Consider the following 20,596-nt stretch of genomic DNA (forward strand, 5'->3'; position numbering starts at 1 on the left):
TCAATTTCAATATTTTTTTTTTATTTCAGTTGTTATTTTCTGTAGGAAACACTTGTAAGATCTACACAAGTTACCCATTGCTGAATTCAGAATGTTGTCTTCTTTTCAAAAATGTTTAGGTTACTGGGACCCAGCATTGGTTTCACACCCATTTCTGTCACTGACTGGAAGGAGGCTAAAAGCACACAAAATCGTAAAAATGGGGTATGTCCCAGTAAAATGCCAAAATTGTGTTGAAAAATTGGGTTTTCTGATTCAAGTCTGCCTGTCCCTGAAAGCTGGGAAGCTGGTGATTTTAGCAGTGCAAACCCTTTGTTGATGCCAATTTCAGGGACAAAAACCACAAGCCTTCTTCTCCAGCCCTTTTTTCCATTTTTTTCTTTTTTAAAACAAAATTTTTACTGTATTTTGGCTAATTTCTTGGTCTCCTTCAAGGGAACCCACAAAGTCTGGGTACCTCTAGAATCCCTAGGATGTTGGAAAAAAAGGACGCAAATTTGGCGTGGATAGCTTATGTGGACAAAAATCTATGAGGGCCTAAGCGCGCCCTGCCCCAAATAGCCAAAAAAATGCCTGGCACCTGAGGGGGAAAAGGCTGGCAGTGAAGGGGTTAAAATGCACTATTTTATTCCAATTTCTTCACTTAGCTTCAGATGAACTATTTTTCCCTCCCACCAACTCCTTTCAAAGTGCACCAGCCACCACTGCCTTGGGTGGGACAGATTGTTTTCGATTGCAGTATGGCAGATTGTTTTGGATTGCAGTGTGGTAGTTTGTTTTTGATTGGAGTGCAGCAGATTGCAGTGGGGTAGATTGTTTTGAATTGGAGTAGGGGAGATTGTTTTGAAGTGGAGTCGGGCAGATTGGAGTGGGGCAGATTGTTTTGGATGGAAGTGGGACAGATTGTTTTGGAGTGGTGCAGATTGTTTTTTATTATAGTGGGGCACATTGGAGTGAGACAGATTTGCTTGGGGTGGGTGGAGAGGATTGGAGTAGGATGAGTTAGAGTGGATTGGATTCGGGTGAGTGATTTGGACTGGAGTGAGGTGGATTAGTGTGGGTGAAGTGGTCTGGATGGGGTGGATTGTAGTGGGGAAGATTGGAGTGGGGTGGATTGAAGTGTACCGCAGGAATATGTGTTAAAGATTAATTTCAGAATTTACACATAATAAAGAAACACTGTTGATTTGCAATATTTTAAACGAGCTAATCGTCATCTTTTGAGAAGAGTGCCCACGAACAAAAGCAAAAGAAAACATGCGTGGAACGTGGGAAAAGACGATTTGGCAAAATAAAAGAAAGTTCGATTTAAATTTAAAACTTAACAGTTTTGGTTGTCCTGCTGGGCATGTTTTTGCCAGTCACAAGCCTTCTGTTTGCAGGGCACTAGAAGGTAAAAGGAAAAAATAGTACCTTGATCAGGTGGGGAGCAGCGGTCAGGCACTGATTAAGCTGAATCAATCAACGCTTGGTCGCTGCTCTACAGAGAGGAACGGAAATGATGCAAGACATGCCTTGATGAATTAGGAAACTGTAAAGAAGAGTGCCACATAAATAAAAAAATGGTGAGAGACATGCGGGCTCCAAGCCCTTTACTGAATACTACAGAGTCTATCAAGCGAGACCCTAAAAAGGTCAGTTAGTTAAAATAAACAAACATTGTTACTTCTAAATATCAATATTCCAAGGACGCCTAGATGGTCGTCAAGCAAAAAGTTCCTAGTGCATGGAGGGGCTTATGGTAGTTCTGAAGAGAGGCAAAGGACTTGGTCAGAGGGTGGCCTTGTTGGTGTGGTAGGGAGGCAATACCTCAAACGTTATTACTGGGGTAGGGGAGCTTCCAATTCGGAGTAATGAAAATTATCACAAAGCAATCAAGTAATTCCACATCAAAATAACAAGCGTGCGGGCTGACAACCATGCTCTCAGCATCAACGAGCGCAGAGTGAAGTGAATTTTACCATCCTCTGTGCATTTTTATTGCGGGGCTCATTTACATTTGACTTGGCGCGCAGAACGAGTGAGAACCAGGTCAATAGAAACAAAAATCATCTATTTAAAAAGTTTAGTTTCACGTGGGCCTGTTGTGCTTACTTCTTTCAGAATAGCTTTTGAACCTCTGTCCTGTGTGTGTCTGTGACTGTCACGTGAAAAGGCAGTCAGGGCATCCAGGTGGACCCCATGTCACCTGGGGCACCGCCCACCAGTGCTGGAGTTTTAAACAGCACCCGGTTGCATTTTGGGACTTGTGCCTTTTCAATGTGAGCTCAAAGACGGGAGCCTGTGAAATTCTATTGGCTAAAAAATATTAACAGCGGAATGTGAATAGGCCACACAAGACATGACGTCACTGGAAAGCTAAACAGTATGTTGGGGAGACTGGGTGCGGCAATAGGGCTGATGTCATGAATACGTGCAACTCCTCAGTTATTTTTGAATGAACTGCTCATTCATTAGATCCCACCCAAAGAAATGAGCCCACCAGTATGAACACTTGTTTCATTAGAAAATGATGGAGTCACATTGCCTATGTAGAGCAGGTGCTTATACCTTGGTTGGAAGTCATTGCTCGGAGAGTGTTGTCTTTTAAGGTGATTGCACTAGGTCCGAGCAGGTGGGAGAAGACTTGTGCAGTGACTGAGTAAGAGAGATAACCTTCAATTACCACATCACCCTCCCGACATTGTAATCATGTCCATGAAATGGTTTATCAACTCGACTTTCCACACTCACGGAGGAGACTCAGGGTTACGGTGCTCATGAAGTGCACGGACACACTGAGAGCAACAGGTAGCGTGGCCGAGCGGTCTAAGGCGCTGGATTAAGGCTCCAGTCTCTTTGGAGGCGTGGGTTCAAATCCCACCGCTGCCAGAGATAGATTTTTACAGATCTTAATGACGCATCTCCCTTCTGACCCTTCAATTTGCATAAACAGTGACTCTACCAATAGGTCCCTAATTTTAAAACTCTTTTACAGTCTCCTTCTAAGTAAACTCCTAAACCGTGGACTCCAAGAAATCGGCTGATTGGCGCTGCTGTTGTTTTGCTTCATTCTGTTTAGATCACCTTCAAATGGAAGGTTTAACAAATAATTTGTTCTCCCCACGCGGTCACCCGCTCTTCTCTCTGCAAAATAAAATCGAACCTCTGTTAAATAAAGATTTAAAGTAAATTATCTATCTTCCCAAATAAAGTTGGTAAATGTGTTCTTCACAGTTATTTTAAAAATCAGGTTTAAAATAAACAACAAAGGTAGTCAGCAGGATTCAAACCCGTGCAGGGAACCCCCAAAGGATTTCAAGCCCATCACCTTAACTACTCGGCCATAGCTACCAGCTCTCATTGAGCTCTACCGAAACTTTATATCACAACAAAATTGTGCAAAACGGCCGTGCAGACCTATATATGACTCCATTTAGTAGGATCTCTAACTGTGTGCAAAGGGCACATTGCTATGTTTCTGTCTAAGCTTTGCTTTAGGTCTGAGGTCTTAAGAACCAAAGCAGGCTCCACGCACACTTGCCTGCACAAAAAAACAAGCATTTGCAATGCGAAAGGTCTCACATTTGTGAGAGTTAGAGCTATTGGCGTTGCAAATGACAATGTCTTTTACCTAGGTTTTGGTTTTCTTTGGGAAAATTTGATGTGTCCACGTTGTGTTTTGGGGCACTTCCTGTCGCGGGCGCTAGGCCTACCCACACAAGTGAGGTAAAAAATGTTATCGGGAGACTTGGGGAAACATAGAATAGCAAAACAAGAGTTACTGCCCCTTGTCTTTATCTACATTTTTTCCTTCCAAATATAAGACAGTGTGTAAAAAAGACGTCTATTTGAGAAATGCCCTTTAATTCGCATGCTAGTGTGGGCACCCCAGAATTCAGAGATGTGCAAATAACCACTGCTCCTTCACTCCTTATCTTGTGCCCATTTTGGAAATAGAAAGGTTTTCTTGATACCTATTTTTCACTCTATATACTTCGGCAAATTAATTGCAGTATACCCGGTATAGAATGAAAACCCACTGCAAGGTGCAGCTCATTTATTTTCTCTGGATACCTAGGGTTCTTGATGAACCTACAAGCCCTATATATCCCCGCAACCAGAAGAGTCCAGCAGGCGTAATGGTATATTGCTTTCAAAAATCTGACATTGCAGAAAAAAGTTACAGAGTAAAACGTAGAGGAAAATGGCTGTTTTTTTCTTCTCAATTTCAATATTTTTTTTTTATTTCAGTTGTTATTTTCTGTAGGAAACACTTGTAAGATCTACACAAGTTACCCATTGCTGAATTCAGAATGTTGTCTTCTTTTCAAAAATGTTTAGGTTACTGGGACCCAGCATTGGTTTCACACCCATTTCTGTCACTGACTGGAAGGAGGCTAAAAGCACACAAAATCGTAAAAATGGGGTATGTCCCAGTAAAATGCCAAAATTGTGTTGAAAAATTGGGTTTTCTGATTCAAGTCTGCCTGTCCCTGAAAGCTGGGAAGCTGGTGATTTTAGCAGTGCAAACCCTTTGTTGATGCCAATTTCAGGGACAAAAACCACAAGCCTTCTTCTCCAGCCCTTTTTTCCATTTTTTTCTTTTTTAAAACAAAATTTTTACTGTTTTGGCTAATTTCTTGGTCTCCTTCAAGGGAACCCACAAAGTCTGGGTACCTCTAGAATCCCTAGGATGTTGGAAAAAAAGGACGCAAATTTGGCGTGGATAGCTTATGTGGACAAAAATCTATGAGGGCCTAAGCGCGCCCTGCCCCAAATAGCCAAAAAAATGCCTGGCACCTGAGGGGGAAAAGGCTGGCAGTGAAGGGGTTAAAATGCACTATTTTATTCCAATTTCTTCACTTAGCTTCAGATGAACTATTTTTCCCTCCCACCAACTCCTTTCAAAGTGCACCAGCCACCACTGCCTTGGGTGGGACAGATTGTTTTCGATTGCAGTATGGCAGATTGTTTTGGATTGCAGTGTGGTAGTTTGTTTTTGATTGGAGTGCAGCAGATTGCAGTGGGGTAGATTGTTTTGAATTGGAGTAGGGGAGATTGTTTTGAAGTGGAGTCGGGCAGATTGGAGTGGGGCAGATTGTTTTGGATGGAAGTGGGACAGATTGTTTTGGAGTGGTGCAGATTGTTTTTTATTATAGTGGGGCACATTGGAGTGAGACAGATTTGCTTGGGGTGGGTGGAGAGGATTGGAGTAGGATGAGTTAGAGTGGATTGGATTCGGGTGAGTGATTTGGACTGGAGTGAGGTGGATTAGTGTGGGTGAAGTGGTCTGGATGGGGTGGATTGTAGTGGGGAAGATTGGAGTGGGGTGGATTGAAGTGTACCGCAGGAATATGTGTTAAAGATTAATTTCAGAATTTACACATAATAAAGAAACACTGTTGATTTGCAATATTTTAAACGAGCTAATCGTCATCTTTTGAGAAGAGTGCCCACGAACAAAAGCAAAAGAAAACATGCGTGGAACGTGGGAAAAGACGATTTGGCAAAATAAAAGAAAGTTCGATTTAAATTTAAAACTTAACAGTTTTGGTTGTCCTGCTGGGCATGTTTTTGCCAGTCACAAGCCTTCTGTTTGCAGGGCACTAGAAGGTAAAAGGAAAAAATAGTACCTTGATCAGGTGGGGAGCAGCGGTCAGGCACTGATTAAGCTGAATCAATCAACGCTTGGTCGCTGCTCTACAGAGAGGAACGGAAATGATGCAAGACATGCCTTGATGAATTAGGAAACTGTAAAGAAGAGTGCCACATAAATAAAAAAATGGTGAGAGACATGCGGGCTCCAAGCCCTTTACTGAATACTACAGAGTCTATCAAGCGAGACCCTAAAAAGGTCAGTTAGTTAAAATAAACAAACATTGTTACTTCTAAATATCAATATTCCAAGGACGCCTAGATGGTCGTCAAGCAAAAAGTTCCTAGTGCATGGAGGGGCTTATGGTAGTTCTGAAGAGAGGCAAAGGACTTGGTCAGAGGGTGGCCTTGTTGGTGTGGTAGGGAGGCAATACCTCAAACGTTATTACTGGGGTAGGGGAGCTTCCAATTCGGAGTAATGAAAATTATCACAAAGCAATCAAGTAATTCCACATCAAAATAACAAGCGTGCGGGCTGACAACCATGCTCTCAGCATCAACGAGCGCAGAGTGAAGTGAATTTTACCATCCTCTGTGCATTTTTATTGCGGGGCTCATTTACATTTGACTTGGCGCGCAGAACGAGTGAGAACCAGGTCAATAGAAACAAAAATCATCTATTTAAAAAGTTTAGTTTCACTTGGGCCTGTTGTGCTTACTTCTTTCAGAATAGCTTTTGAACCTCTGTCCTGTGTGTGTCTGTGACTGTCACGTGAAAAGGCAGTCAGGGCATCCAGGTGGACCCCATGTCACCTGGGGCACCGCCCACCAGTGCTGGAGTTTTAAACAGCACCCGGTTGCATTTTGGGACTTGTGCCTTTTCAATGTGAGCTCAAAGACGGGAGCCTGTGAAATTCTATTGGCTAAAAAATATTAACAGCGGAATGTGAATAGGCCACACAAGACATGACGTCACTGGAAAGCTAAACAGTATGTTGGTGAGACTGGGTGCGGCAATAGGGCTGATGTCATGAATACGTGCAACTCCTCAGTTATTTTTGAATGAACTGCTCATTCATTAGATCCCACCCAAAGAAATGAGCCCACCAGTATGAACAATTGTTTCATTAGAAAATGATGGAGTCACATTGCCTATGTAGAGCAGGTGCTTATACCTTGGTTGGAAGTCATTGCTCGGAGAGTGTTGTCTTTTAAGGTGATTGCACTAGGTCCGAGCAGGTGGGAGAAGACTTGTGCAGTGACTGAGTAAGAGAGATAACCTTCAATTACCACATCACCCTCCCGACATTGTAATCATGTCCATGAAATGGTTTATCAACTCGACTTTCCACACTCACGGAGGAGACTCAGGGTTACGGTGCTCATGAAGTGCACGGACACACTGAGAGCAACAGGTAGCGTGGCCGAGCGGTCTAAGGCGCTGGATTAAGGCTCCAGTCTCTTTGGAGGCGTGGGTTCAAATCCCACCGCTGCCAGAGATAGATTTTTACAGATCTTAATGACGCATCTCCCTTCTGACCCTTCAATTTGCATAAACAGTGACTCTACCAATAGGTCCCTAATTTTAAAACTCTTTTACAGTCTCCTTCTAAGTAAACTCCTAAACCGTGGACTCCAAGAAATCGGCTGATTGGCGCTGCTGTTGTTTTGCTTCATTCTGTTTAGATCACCTTCAAATGGAAGGTTTAACAAATAATTTGTTCTCCCCACGCGGTCACCCGCTCTTCTCTCTGCAAAATAAAATCGAACCTCTGTTAAATAAAGATTTAAAGTAAATTATCTATCTTCCCAAATAAAGTTGGTAAATGTGTTCTTCACAGTTATTTTAAAAATCAGGTTTAAAATAAACAACAGAGGTAGTCAGCAGGATTCAAACCCGTGCAGGGAACCCCCAAAGGATTTCAAGCCCATCACCTTAACTACTCGGCCATAGCTACCAGCTCTCATTGAGCTCTACCGAAACTTTATATCACAACAAAATTGTGCAAAACGGCCGTGCAGACCTATATATGACTCCATTTCGTAGGATCTCTAACTGTGTGCAAAGGGCACATTGCTATGTTTCTGTCTAAGCTTTGCTTTAGGTCTGAGGTCTTAAGAACCAAAGCAGGCTCCACGCACACTTGCCTGCACAAAAAAACAAGCATTTGCAATGCGAAAGGTCTCACATTTGTGAGAGTTAGAGCTATTGGCGTTGCAAATGACAATGTCTTTTACCTAGGTTTTGGTTTTCTTTGGGAAAATTTGATGTGTCCACGTTGTGTTTTGGGGCACTTCCTGTCGCGGGCGCTAGGCCTACCCACACAAGTGAGGTAAAAAATGTTATCGGGAGACTTGGGGAAACATAGAATAGCAAAACAAGAGTTACTGCCCCTTGTCTTTATCTACATTTTTTCCTTCCAAATATAAGACAGTGTGTAAAAAAGACGTCTATTTGAGAAATGCCCTTTAATTCGCATGCTAGTGTGGGCACCCCAGAATTCAGAGATGTGCAAATAACCACTGCTCCTTCACTCCTTATCTTGTGCCCATTTTGGAAATAGAAAGGTTTTCTTGATACCTATTTTTCACTCTATATACTTCGGCAAATTAATTGCAGTATACCCGGTATAGAATGAAAACCCACTGCAAGGTGCAGCTCATTTATTTTCTCTGGATACCTAGGGTTCTTGATGAACCTACAAGCCCTATATATCCCCGCAACCAGAAGAGTCCAGCAGGCGTAATGGTATATTGCTTTCAAAAATCTGACATTGCAGAAAAAAGTTACAGAGTAAAACGTAGAGGAAAATGGCTGTTTTTTTCTTCTCAATTTCAATTTTTTTTTTTTATTTCAGTTGTTATTTTCTGTAGGAAACACTTGTAAGATCTACACAAGTTACCCATTGCTGAATTCAGAATGTTGTCTTCTTTTCAAAAATGTTTAGGTTACTGGGACCCAGCATTGGTTTCACACCCATTTCTGTCACTGACTGGAAGGAGGCTAAAAGCACACAAAATCGTAAAAATGGGGTATGTCCCAGTAAAATGCCAAAATTGTGTTGAAAAATTGGGTTTTCGGATTCAAGTCTGCCTGTCCCTGAAAGCTGGGAAGCTGGTGATTTTAGCAGTGCAAACCCTTTGTTGATGCCAATTTCAGGGACAAAAACCACAAGCCTTCTTCTCCAGCCCTTTTTTCCATTTTTTTCTTTTTTAAAACAAAATTTTTACTGTATTTTGGCTAATTTCTTGGTCTCCTTCAAGGGAACCCACAAAGTCTGGGTACCTCTAGAATCCCTAGGATGTTGGAAAAAAAGGACGCAAATTTGGCGTGGATAGCTTATGTGGACAAAAATCTATGAGGGCCTAAGCGCGCCCTGCCCCAAATAGCCAAAAAAATGCCTGGCACCTGAGGGGGAAAAGGCTGGCAGTGAAGGGGTTAAAATGCACTATTTTATTCCAATTTCTTCACTTAGCTTCAGATGAACTATTTTTCCCTCCCACCAACTCCTTTCAAAGTGCACCAGCCACCACTGCCTTGGGTGGGACAGATTGTTTTCGATTGCAGTATGGCAGATTGTTTTGGATTGCAGTGTGGTAGTTTGTTTTTGATTGGAGTGCAGCAGATTGCAGTGGGGTAGATTGTTTTGAATTGGAGTAGGGGAGATTGTTTTGAAGTGGAGTCGGGCAGATTGGAGTGGGGCAGATTGTTTTGGATGGAAGTGGGACAGATTGTTTTGGAGTGGTGCAGATTGTTTTTTATTATAGTGGGGCACATTGGAGTGAGACAGATTTGCTTGGGGTGGGTGGAGAGGATTGGAGTAGGATGAGTTAGAGTGGATTGGATTCGGGTGAGTGATTTGGACTGGAGTGAGGTGGATTAGTGTGGGTGAAGTGGTCTGGATGGGGTGGATTGTAGTGGGGAAGATTGGAGTGGGGTGGATTGAAGTGTACCGCAGGAATATGTGTTAAAGATTAATTTCAGAATTTACACATAATAAAGAAACACTGTTGATTTGCAATATTTTAAACGAGCTAATCGTCATCTTTTGAGAAGAGTGCCCACGAACAAAAGCAAAAGAAAACATGCGTGGAACGTGGGAAAAGACGATTTGGCAAAATAAAAGAAAGTTCGATTTAAATTTAAAACTTAACAGTTTTGGTTGTCCTGCTGGGCATGTTTTTGCCAGTCACAAGCCTTCTGTTTGCAGGGCACTAGAAGGTAAAAGGAAAAAATAGTACCTTGATCAGGTGGGGAGCAGCGGTCAGGCACTGATTAAGCTGAATCAATCAACGCTTGGTCGCTGCTCTACAGAGAGGAACGGAAATGATGCAAGACATGCCTTGATGAATTAGGAAACTGTAAAGAAGAGTGCCACATAAATAAAAAAAATGGTGAGAGACATGCGGGCTCCAAGCCCTTTACTGAATACTACAGAGTCTATCAAGCGAGACCCTAAAAAGGTCAGTTAGTTAAAATAAACAAACATTGTTACTTCTAAATATCAATATTCCAAGGACGCCTAGATGGTCGTCAAGCAAAAAGTTCCTAGTGCATGGAGGGGCTTATGGTAGTTCTGAAGAGAGGCAAAGGACTTGGTCAGAGGGTGGCCTTGTTGGTGTGGTAGGGAGGCAATACCTCAAACGTTATTACTGGGGTAGGGGAGCTTCCAATTCGGAGTAATGAAAATTATCACAAAGCAATCAAGTAATTCCACATCAAAATAACAAGCGTGCGGGCTGACAACCATGCTCTCAGCATCAACGAGCGCAGAGTGAAGTGAATTTTACCTTCCTCTGTGCATTTTTATTGCGGGGCTCATTTACATTTGACTTGGCGCGCAGAACGAGTGAGAACCAGGTCAATAGAAACAAAAATCATCTATTTAAAAAGTTTAGTTTCACGTGGGCCTGTTGTCCTTACTTCTTTCAGAGTAGCTTTTGAACCTCTGTCCTGTGTGTGTCTGTGACTGTCACGTGAAAAGGCAGTCAGGGCATCCAGGTGGACCCCATGTCACCTGGGGCACCGCCCACCAGTGCTGGAGTTTTAAACAGCACCCGGTTGCATTTTGGGACTTGTGCCTTTTCAATGTGAGCTCAAAGACGGGAGCCTGTGAAATTCTATTGGCTAAAAAATATTAACAGCGGAATGTGAATAGGCCACACAAGACATGACGTCACTGGAAAGCTAAACAGTATGTTGGGGAGACTGGGTGCGGCAATAGGGCTGATGTCATGAATACGTGCAACTCCTCAGTTATTTTTGAATGAACTGCTCATTCATTAGATCCCACCCAAAGAAATGAGCCCACCAGTATGAACACTTGTTTCATTAGAAAATGATGGAGTCACATTGCCTATGTAGAGCAGGTGCTTATACCTTGGTTGGAAGTCATTGCTCGGAGAGTGTTGTCTTTTAAGGTGATTGCACTAGGTCCGAGCAGGTGGGAGAAGACTTGTGCAGTGACTGAGTAAGAGAGATAACCTTCAATTACCACATCACCCTCCCGACATTGTAATCATGTCCATGAAATGGTTTATCAACTCGACTTTCCACACTGAGGAGACTCAGGGTTTCGGTGCTCATGAAGTGCACAGACACTCTAAGAGCAACAGGTAGCGTGGCCGAGCGGTCTAAGGCGCTGGATTAAGGCTCCAGTCTCTTTGGAGGCTTGGGTTCAAATCCCACCGCTGCCAGAGATGGATTTTTACAGATCTTAATGACGCATCTCCCTTCTGACCCTTCAATTTGCATAAACAGTGACTCTACCAATAGGTCCCTAATTTTAAAACTCTTTTACAGTCTCCTTCTAAGTAAACTCCTAAACCGTGGACTCCAAGAAATCGGCTGATTGGCGCTGCTGTTGTTTTGCTTCATTCTGCTTAGATCACCTTCAAATGGAAGGTTTAACAAATCATTTGTTCTCCCCACGCGGTCACCCGCTCTTCTCTCTGCAAAATAAAATCGAACCTCTGTTAAATAAAGATTTAAAGTAAATTATCTATCTTCCCAAATAAAGTTGGTAAATGTGTTCTTCACAGTTATTTTAAAAATCAGGTTTAAAATAAACAACAGAGGTAGTCAGCAGGATTCAAACCCGTGCAGGGAACCCCCAAAGGATTTCAAGCCCATCACCTTAACCACTCGGCCATAACTACCAGCTCTCATTGAGCTCTACCGAAACTTTATATCACAACAAAATTGTGCAAAACGGCCGTGCAGACCTATATATGACTCCATTTCGTAGGATCTCTAACTGTGTGCAAAGGGCACATTGCTATGTTTCTGTCTAAGCTTTGCTTTAGGTCTGAGGTCTTAAGAACCAAAGCAGGCTCCACGCACACTTGCCTGCACAAAAAAACAAGCATTTGCAATGCGAAAGGTCTCACATTTGTGAGAGTTAGAGCTATTGGCGTTGCAAATGACAATGTCTTTTACCTAGGTTTTGGTTTTCTTTGGGAAAATTTGATGTGTCCACGTTGTGTTTTGGGGCACTTCCTGTCGCGGGCGCTAGGCCTACCCACACAAGTGAGGTAAAAAATGTTATCGGGAGACTTGGGGAAACATAGAATAGCAAAACAAGAGTTACTGCCCCTTGTCTTTATCTACATTTTTTCCTTCCAAATATAAGACAGTGTGTAAAAAAGACGTCTATTTGAGAAATGCCCTTTAATTCGCATGCTAGTGTGGGCACCCCAGAATTCAGAGATGTGCAAATAACCACTGCTCCTTCACTCCTTATCTTGTGCCCATTTTGGAAATAGAAAGGTTTTCTTGATACCTATTTTTCACTCTATATACTTCGGCAAATTAATTGCAGTATACCCGGTATAGAATGAAAACCCACTGCAAGGTGCAGCTCATTTATTTTCTCTGGATACCTAGGGTTCTTGATGAACCTACAAGCCCTATATATCCCCGCAACCAGAAGAGTCCAGCAGGCGTAATGGTATATTGCTTTCAAAAATCTGACATTGCAGAAAAAAGTTACAGAGTAAAACGTAGAGGAAAATGGCTGTTTTTTTCTTCTCAATTTCAATATTTTTTTTTTTATTTCAGTTGATATTTTCTGTAGGAAACACTTGTAAGATCTACACAAGTTACCCATTGCTGAATTCAGAATGTTGTCTTCTTTTCAAAAATGTTTAGGTTACTGGGACCCAGCATTGGTTTCACACCCATTTCTGTCACTGACTGGAAGGAGGCTAAAAGCACACAAAATCGTAAAAATGGGGTATGTCCCAGTAAAATGCCAAAATTGTGTTGAAAAATTGGGTTTTCTGATTCAAGTCTGCCTGTCCCTGAAAGCTGGGAAGCTGGTGATTTTAGCAGTGCAAACCCTTTGTTGATGCCAATTTCAGGGACAAAAACCACAAGCCTTCTTCTCCAGCCCTTTTTTCCATTTTTTTCTTTTTTAAAACAACATTTTTACTGTATTTTGGCTAATTTCTTGGTCTCCTTCAGGGGAACCCACAAAGTCTGGGTACCTCTAGAATCCCTAGGATGTTGGAAAAAAAGGACGCAAATTTGGCGTGGATAGCTTATGTGGACAAAAATCTATGAGGGCCTAAGCGCGCCCTGCCCCAAATAGCCAAAAAAATGCCTGGCACCTGAGGGGGAAAAGGCTGGCAGCGAAGGGGTTAAAATGCACTATTTTATTCCAATTTCTTCACTTAGCTTCAGATGAACTATTTTTCCCTCCCACCAACTCCTTTCAAAGTGCACCAGCCACCACTGCCTTGGGTGGGACAGATTGTTTTCGATTGCAGTATGGCAGATTGTTTTGGATTGCAGTGTGGTAGTTTGTTTATGATTGGAGTGCAGCAGATTGCAGTGGGGTAGATTGTTTTGAATTGGAGTAGGGGAGATTGTTTTGAAGTAGAGTGGGGCAGATTGTTTTGGATCGAAGTGGGACAGATTGTTTTGGAGTGGTGCAGATTGTTTTTTATTATAGTGGGGCACATTGGAGTGAGACAGATTTGCTTGGGGTGGGTGGAGAGGATTGGAGTAGGATGAGTTAGAGTGGATTGGATTCGGGTGAGTGATTTGGACTGGAGTGAGGTGGATTAGTGTGGGTGAAGTGGTCTGGATGGGGTGGATTGTAGTGGGGAAGATTGGAGTGGGGTGGATTGAAGTGTACCGCAGGATTATGTGTTAAAGATTAATTTCAGAATTTACACATAATAAAGAAACACTGTTGATTTGCAATATTTTAAACGAGCTAATCGTCATCTTTTGAGAAGAGTGCCCACGAACAAAAGCAAAAGAAAACATGCGTGGAACGTGGGAAAAGACGATTTGGCAAAATAAAAGAAAGTTCGATTTAAATTTAAAACTTAACAGTTTTGGTTGTCCTGCTGGGCATGTTTTTGCCAGTCACAAGCCTTCTGTTTGCAGGGCACTAGAAGGTAAAAGGAAAAAATAGTACCTTGATCAGGTGGGGAGCAGCGGTCAGGCACTGATTAAGCTGAATCAATCAACGCTTGGTCGCTGCTCTACAGAGAGGAACGGAAATGATGCAAGACATGCCTTGATGAATTAGGAAACTGTAAAGAAGAGTGCCACATAAATAAAAAAAATGGTGAGAGACATGCGGGCTCCAAGCCCTTTACTGAATACTACAGAGTCTATCAAGCGAGACCCTAAAAAGGTCAGTTAGTTAAAATAAACAAACATTGTTACTTCTAAATATCAATATTCCAAGGACGCCTAGATGGTCGTCAAGCAAAAAGTTCCTAGTGCATGGAGGGGCTTATGGTAGTTCTGAAGAGAGGCAAAGGACTTGGTCAGAGGGTGGCCTTGTTGGTGTGGTAGGGAAGCAATACCTCAAACATTATTACTGGGGTAGGGGAGCTTGCAATTCGGAGTAATGAAAATTATCACAAAGCAATCAAGTAATTTCACATCAAAATAACAAGCGTGCGGGCTGACAACCATGCTCTCAGCATCAACGAGCGCAGAGTGAAGTGAATTTTACCATCCTCTGTGCATTTTTATTGCGGGGCTCATTTACATTTGACTTGGCGCGCAGAACGAGTGAGAACCAGGTCAATAGAAACAAAAATCATCTATTTAAAAAGTTTAGTTTCACGTGGGCCTGTTGTGCTTACTTCTTTCAGAATAGCTTTTGAACCTCTGTCCTGTGTGTGTCTGTGACTGTCACGTGAAAGGCAGTCAGGGCATCCAGGTGGACCCCATGTCACCTGGGGCACCGTCCACCAGTGCTGGAGTTTTAAACAGCACCCGGTTGCATTTTGGGACTTGTGCCTTTTCAATGTGAGCTCAAAGACGGGAGCCTGTGAAATTCTATTGGCTAAAAAATATTAACAGCGGAATGTGAATAGGCCACACAAGACATGACGTCACTGGAAAGCTAAACAGTATGTTGGGGAGACTGGGTGCGGCAATAGGGCTGATGTCATGAATACGTGCAACTCCTCAGTTATTTTTGAATGAACTGCTCATTCATTAGATCCCACCCAAAGAAATGAGCCCACCAGTATGAACACTTGTTTCATTAGAAAATGATGGAGTCACATTGCCTATGTAGAGCAGGTGCTTATACCTTGGTTGGAAGTCATTGCTCGGAGAGTGTTGTCTTTTAAGGTGATTGCACTAGGTCCGAGCAGGTGGGAGAAGACTTGTGCAGTGACTGAGTAAGAGAGATAACCTTCAATTACCACATCACCCTCCCGACATTGTAATCATGTCCATGAAATGGTTTATCAACTCGACTTTCCACACTGAGGAGACTCAGGGTTTCGGTGCTCATGAAGTGCACAGACACTCTAAGAGCAACAGGTAGCGTGGCCGAGCGGTCTAAGGCGCTGGATTAAGGCTCCAGTCTCTTTGGAGGCGTGGGTTCAAATCCCACCGCTGCCAGAGATGGATTTTTACAGATCTTAATGACGCATCTCCCTTCTGACCCTTCAATTTGCATAAACAGTGACTCTACCAATAGGTCCCTAATTTTAAAACTCTTTTACAGTCTCCTTCTAAGTAAACTCCTAAACCGTGGACTCCAAGAAATCGGCTGATTGGCGCTGCTGTTGTTTTGCTTCATTCTGCTTAGATCACCTTCAAATGGAAGGTTTAACAAATCATTTGTTCTCCCCACGCGGTCACCCGCTCTTCTCTCTGCAAAATAAAATCGAACCTCTGTTAAATAAAGATTTAAAGTAAATTATCTATCTTCCCAAATAAAGTTGGTAAATGTGTTCTTCACAGTTATTTTAAAAATCAGGTTTAAAATAAACAACAGAGGTAGTCAGCAGGATTCAAACCCGTGCAGGGAACCCCCAAAGGATTTCAAGCCCATCACCTTAACCACTCGGCCATAACTACCAGCTCTCATTGAGCTATACCGAAACTTTATATCACAACAAAATTGTGCAAAACGGCCGTGCAGACCTATATATGACTCCATTTCGTAGGATCTCTAACTGTGTGCAAAGGGCACATTGCTATGTTTCTGTCTAAGCTTTGCTTTAGGTCTGAGGTATTAAGAACCAAAGCAGGCTCCACGCACACTTGCCTGCACAAAAAAACAAGCATTTGCAATGCGAAAGGTCTCACATTTGTGAGAGTTAGAGCTATTGGCGTTGCAAATGACAATGTCTTTTACCTAGGTTTTGGTTTTCTTTGGGAAAATTTGATGTGTCCACGTTGTGTTTTGGGGCACTTCCTGTCGCGGGCGCTAGGCCTACCCACACAAGTGAGGTAAAAAATGTTATCGGGAGACTTGGGGAAACATAGAATAGCAAAACAAGAGTTACTGCCCCTTGTCTTTATCTACATTTTTTCCTTCCAAATATAAGACAGTGTGTAAAAAAGACGTCTATTTGAGAAATGCCCTTTAATTCGCATGCTAGTGTGGGCACCCCAGAATTCAGAGATGTGCAAATAACCACTGCTCCTTCACTCCTTATCTTGTGCCCATTTTGGAAATAGAAAGGTTTTCTTGATACCTATTTTTCACTCTATATACTTCGGCAAATTAATTGCAGTATACCCGGTATAGAATGAAAACCCACTGCAAGGTGCAGCTCATTTATTTTCTCTGGATACCTAGGGTTCTTGATGAACCTACAAGCCCTATATATCCCCGCAACCAGAAGAGTCCAGCAGGCGTAATGGTATATTGCTTTCAAAAATCTGACATTGCAGAAAAAAGTTACAGAGTAAAACGTAGAGGAAAATGGCTGTTTTTTTCTTCTCAATTTCAATATTTTTTTTTTTATTTCAGTTGATATTTTCTGTAGGAAACACTTGTAAGATCTACACAAGTTACCCATTGCTGAATTCAGAATGTTGTCTTCTTTTCAAAAATGTTTAGGTTACTGGGACCCAGCATTGGTTTCACACCCATTTCTGTCACTGACTGGAAGGAGGCTAAAAGCACACAAAATCGTAAAAATGGGGTATGTCCCAGTAAAATGCCAAAATTGTGTTGAAAAATTGGGTTTTCTGATTCAAGTCTGCCTGTCCCTGAAAGCTGGGAAGCTGGTGATTTTAGCAGTGCAAACCCTTTGTTGATGCCAATTTCAGGGACAAAAACCACAAGCCTTCTTCTCCAGCCCTTTTTTCCATTTTTTTCTATTTTAAAACAACATTTTTACTGTATTTTGGCTAATTTCTTGGTCTCCTTCAGGGGAACCCACAAAGTCTGGGTACCTCTAGAATCCCTAGGATGTTGGAAAAAAAGGACGCAAATTTGGCGTGGATAGCTTATGTGGACAAAAATCTATGAGGGCCTAAGCGCGCCCTGCCCCAAATAGCCAAAAAAATGCCTGGCACCTGAGGGGGAAAAGGCTGGCAGCGAAGGGGTTAAAATGCACTATTTTATTCCAATTTCTTCACTTAGCTTCAGATGAACTATTTTTCCCTCCCACCAACTCCTTTCAAAGTGCACCAGCCACCACTGCCTTGGGTGGGACAGATTGTTTTCGATTGCAGTATGGCAGATTGTTTTGGATTGCAGTGTGGTAGTTTGTTTTTGATTGGAGTGCAGCAGATTGCAGTGGGGTAGATTGTTTTGAATTGGAGTAGGGGAGATTGTTTTGAAGTAGAGTGGGGCAGATTGTTTTGGATCGAAGTGGGACAGATTGTTTTGGAGTGGTGCAGATTGTTTTTTATTATAGTGGGGCACATTGGAGTGAGACAGATTTGCTTGGGGTGGGTGGAGAGGATTGGAGTAGGATGAGTTAGAGTGGATTGGATTCGGGTGAGTGATTTGGACTGGAGTGAGGTGGATTAGTGTGGGTGAAGTGGTCTGGATGGGGTGGATTGTAGTGGGGAAGATTGGAGTGGGGTGGATTGAAGTGTACCGCAGGATTATGTGTTAAAGATTAATTTCAGAATTTACACATAATAAAGAAACACTGTTGATTTGCAATATTTTAAACGAGCTAATCGTCATCTTTTGAGAAGAGTGCCCACGAACAAAAGCAAAAGAAAACATGCGTGGAACGTGGGAAAAGACGATTTGGCAAAATAAAAGAAAGTTCGATTTAAATTTAAAACTTAACAGTTTTGGTTGTCCTGCTGGGCATGTTTTTGCCAGTCACAAGCCTTCTGTTTGCAGGGCACTAGAAGGTAAAAGGAAAAAATAGTACCTTGATCAGGTGGGGAGCAGCGGTCAGGCACTGATTAAGCTGAATCAATCAACGCTTGGTCGCTGCTCTACAGAGAGGAACGGAAATGATGCAAGACATGCCTTGATGAATTAGGAAACTGTAAAGAAGAGTGCCACATAAATAAAAAAATGGTGAGAGACATGCGGGCTCCAAGCCCTTTACTGAATACTACAGAGTCTATCAAGCGAGACCCTAAAAAGGTCAGTTAGTTAAAATAAACAAACATTGTTACTTCTAAATATCAATATTCCAAGGACGCCTAGATGGTGGTCAAGCAAAAAGTTCCTAGTGCATGGAGGGGCTTATGGTAGTTCTGAAGAGAGGCAAAGGACTTGGTCAGAGGGTGGCCTTGTTGGTGTGGTAGGGAAGCAATACCTCAAACATTATTACTGGGGTAGGGGAGCTTGCAATTCGGAGTAATGAAAATTATCACAAAGCAATCAAGTAATTTCACATCAAAATAACAAGCGTGCGGGCTGACAACCATGCTCTCAGCATCAACGAGCGCAGAGTGAAGTGAATTTTACCATCCTCTGTGCATTTTTATTGCGGGGCTCATTTACATTTGACTTGGCGCGCAGAACGAGTGAGAACCAGGTCAATAGAAACAAAAATCATCTATTTAAAAAGTTTAGTTTCACGTGGGCCTGTTGTCCTTACTTCTTTCAGAATAGCTTTTGAACCTCTGTCCTGTGTGTGTCTGTGACTGTCACGTGAAAAGGCAGTCAGGGCATCCAGGTGGACCCCATGTCACCTGGGGCACCGCCCACCAGTGCTGGAGTTTTAAACAGCACCCGGTTGCATTTTGGGACTTGTGCCTTTTCAATGTGAGCTCAAAGACGGGAGCCTGTGAAATTCTATTGGCTAAAAAATATTAACAGCGGAATGTGAATAGGCCACACAAGACATGACGTCACTGGAAAGCTAAACAGTATGTTGGGGAGACTGGGTGCGGCAATAGGGCTGATGTCATGAATACGTGCAACTCCTCAGTTATTTTTGAATGAACTGCTCATTCATTAGATCCCACCCAAAGAAATGAGCCCACCAGTATGAACACTTGTTTCATTAGAAAATGATGGAGTCACATTGCCTATGTAGAGCAGGTGCTTATACCTTGGTTGGAAGTCATTGCTCGGAGAGTGTTGTCTTTTAAGGTGATTGCACTAGGTCCGAGCAGGTGGGAGAAGACTTGTGCAGTGACTGAGTAAGAGAGATAACCTTCAATTACCACATCACCCTCCCGACATTGTAATCATGTCCATGAAATGGTTTATCAACTCGACTTTCCACACCAAGTGAGGAGACTCAGGGTTACGGTGCTCATGAAGTGCACAGACACACTGAGAGCAACAGGTAGCGTGGCCGAGCGGTCTAAGGCGCTGGATTAAGGCTCCAGTCTCTTTGGAGGCGTGGGTTCAAATCCCACCGCTGCCAGAGATGGATTTTTACAGATCTTAATGACGCATCTCCCTTCTGACCCTTCAATTTGCATAAACAGTGACTCTACCAATAGGTCCCTAATTTTAAAACTCTTTTACAGTCTCCTTCTAAGTAAACTCCTAAACCGTGGACTCCAAGAAATCGGCTGATTGGCGCTGCTGTTGTTTTGCTTCATTCTGCTTAGATCACCTTCAAATGGAAGGTTTAACAAATAATTTGTTCTCCCCACGCGGTCACCCGCTCTTCTCTCTGCAAAATAAAATCGAACCTCTGTTAAATAAAGATTTAAAGTAAATTATCTATCTTCCCAAATAAAGTTGGTAAATGTGTTCTTCACAGTTATTTTAAAAATCAGGTTTAAAATAAACAACAGAGGTAGTCAGCAGGATTCAAACCCGTGCAGGGAACCCCCAAAGGATTTCAAGCCCATCACCTTAACCACTCGGCCATAACTACCAGCTCTCATTGAGCTCTACCGAAACTTTATATCACAACAAAATTGTGCAAAATGGCCGTGCAGCCCTATATATGACTCCATTTAGTAGGATCTCTAACTGTGTGCAAAGGGCACATTGCTATGTTTCTGTCTAAGCTTTGCTTTAGGTCTGAGGTCTTAAGAACCAAAGCAGGCTCCACGCACACTTGCCTGCACAAAAAAACAAGCATTTGCAATGCGAAAGGTCTCACATTTGTGAGAGTTAGAGCTATTGGCGTTGCAAATGACAATGTCTTTTACCTAGGTTTTGGTTTTCTTTGGGAAAATTTGATGTGTCCACGTTGTGTTTTGGGGCACTTCCTGTCGCGGGCGCTAGGCCTACCCACACAAGTGAGGTAAAAAATGTTATTGGGAGACTTGGGGAAACATAGAATAGCAAAACAAGAGTTACTGCCCCTTGTCTTTATCTACATTTTTTCCTTCCAAATATAAGACAGTGTGTAA

At 42.6% G+C, this 20,596-nt stretch overlaps 5 non-coding genes across 5 annotated transcripts; all 5 read left to right on the forward strand.

Moving 5' to 3' along the window:
• Positions 1 to 2,789: 2,789 nt before the first annotated feature.
• On the forward strand, positions 2,790 to 2,871 carry TRNAL-AAG (transfer RNA leucine (anticodon AAG)). Its single transcript has one exon. It is a non-coding gene; the product is annotated as a tRNA-Leu (tRNA).
• Positions 2,872 to 6,991: 4,120 nt separating this feature from the next.
• On the forward strand, positions 6,992 to 7,073 carry TRNAL-AAG (transfer RNA leucine (anticodon AAG)). The gene has a single exon. It is a non-coding gene; the product is annotated as a tRNA-Leu (tRNA).
• A 4,119-nt stretch (positions 7,074 to 11,192) lies between these two features.
• Positions 11,193 to 11,274, forward strand: TRNAL-AAG (transfer RNA leucine (anticodon AAG)). The gene has a single exon. It is a non-coding gene; the product is annotated as a tRNA-Leu (tRNA).
• Positions 11,275 to 15,378: 4,104 nt separating this feature from the next.
• Positions 15,379 to 15,460, forward strand: TRNAL-AAG (transfer RNA leucine (anticodon AAG)). Its single transcript has one exon. It is a non-coding gene; the product is annotated as a tRNA-Leu (tRNA).
• A 4,108-nt stretch (positions 15,461 to 19,568) lies between these two features.
• On the forward strand, positions 19,569 to 19,650 carry TRNAL-AAG (transfer RNA leucine (anticodon AAG)). Its single transcript has one exon. It is a non-coding gene; the product is annotated as a tRNA-Leu (tRNA).
• The last annotated feature ends 946 nt before the right edge of the window (positions 19,651 to 20,596 follow it).

Source organism: Pleurodeles waltl, chromosome 12 (assembly GCF_031143425.1).
Source record: "Pleurodeles waltl isolate 20211129_DDA chromosome 12, aPleWal1.hap1.20221129, whole genome shotgun sequence".
NCBI classification, from domain to species: domain Eukaryota; kingdom Metazoa; phylum Chordata; class Amphibia; order Caudata; family Salamandridae; genus Pleurodeles; species Pleurodeles waltl.